The sequence below is a fragment of the Plasmopara halstedii genome, assembly GCF_900000015.1.
Source record: "Plasmopara halstedii genome assembly, contig: Scaffold_410, whole genome shotgun sequence".
Taxonomy (NCBI): Eukaryota; Oomycota; class Peronosporomycetes; order Peronosporales; family Peronosporaceae; genus Plasmopara; species Plasmopara halstedii.
This window is the reverse complement of record NW_020187331.1, coordinates 316,036-317,769: the sequence shown is the minus strand read 5'-3', so window position 1 is coordinate 317,769 and position 1,734 is coordinate 316,036.

Below are 1,734 nucleotides of genomic sequence, written 5' to 3'. Positions count from 1 at the left end.
CAATGACAGCCAACGACCAAGCAGATGTCACCGTCGATCTTACCCTTGACGGGTCCGCCGTTGATTTTGCTGGGCATTCTCTACAAATGGAAGAGAAAAGGTTGATGACGTTCGACAACTATGAAATGTCTCTTTGCAACCACTAAAAGCACACTCTGCTACCTGCAAACACCGCAAAGTCTGCATCACTTATCTTCTCGAATCGAAGCGTAACACCCTATGTAATTGAACGTGAACCGTTTTTTTCAATCCATAGACTTGCTGAAGGCCGATGAGCGGTTTGTCACGGCGCTTTGAAGAAGACAAAGCAATGTGGACCAATCGCAAATCACTCGACAAACAAAAGCCATTCTTTACATAGTTACATGCCTCCAATTTTTTTGAAAAAAGAACAAGAAAAAACAGTCAACTAACTGCCATGCACTATTATGTAACTATTTTAGCGCATTGGTTCTCCCCGATCGGAAGGATCTTGCAGGTCTTTTGCTGCAGAGCTGCTTTGGGATGACTAGCTCGCAAGTTTGCAAACAATTGCAGGAATTCAACGCTGGATTTTATTGTTTGCTTACAGATGGGTGGTCAAACGTAACGAATAAACCAATTATGAGTTAATGTTAATCGGCGGCGGTATGTCGTTGTTTCTGGAATATCTGTTCACAAGAGCATACGGATCAGTTCAATGCTGACGATCTTACCGTGTCATTGGAATCAAAACAGCTCGTGGTCTTTCTATCAGTGGAGCAGTAACCGAAAATACTGCCACTAGCAATTCGGCATGGAAATTGTTGCAGTCAAAATAATCTGGATGTGCTATCAATGCGATGTGCGCCAGGGCCGTATTTACTTGTAAAGAAACTTTCTGTAGCTTCTCACACGTGCGCACATAGGTGCTCGTCCATTTGTATAGCTTGGGCCGCCAATAGTGGTGACTCACAGAGTTGTACGTTTTCTCACGATTGAGATGACCACTGAGTGGCGTGTCGTGAGCCTCAAAGAGGATGCGGTATTTCAAATCCTTATCATGAGGAACCATAATTTGTGGTGTATCCGTTGAATCGATGCTATAATATAGCAAATCATAATTCAATCAATATCGGTGCAATCGTGCACGCAGTCTTGATGATAATTTCTTGTCCGAGTTTCCAAAATCCTTGCTCCCGGGAGCCCGAAGCAACGCTACTCACATCCCACCACCCGCATGCACGGTGCGGATCAAATCTGTCGCAGACGACGTTGTGTTTGTAACATGAGCAAGCTCATAATCTGGTCTGCGTGATAACGCATCAGTAAAAGTATTCTGCTTTCCCGGCTTATACTTCACCTCGCGGTTATACTCCGCAAGAAGAGTAGCCATCTAGCCATCTTCTGCGAGAGGTGGGGCAACGGAGTCGCAGTACATAGTGACGCATGATCTGTGTAGATTACGAATGGTTTGGAGCCGAGCAGGCGGACCCTGAACTTGACAAGTGCATACTTCATCGCAAGAAGCTCCTTTTCATGAACTGGGTAGTTCTTCTCTGCAGCTTTGACTGTCGAGATTCGAACGCGATCACCCGATCTCGCAAAGCCGATGGCAAAGTCCGAAGCGTCACAGACAACGCTGAAAGGACGATCGGAATCTGGCAGTGCCAGTATCGGTGCAAGCAGAAGACTGTCTTTGACCCCGTCAAAAGGCTTCTGATGTTCGGTGTTCAGACACCATTCCACATTCCTTAAAAATGATTGGATATTGGC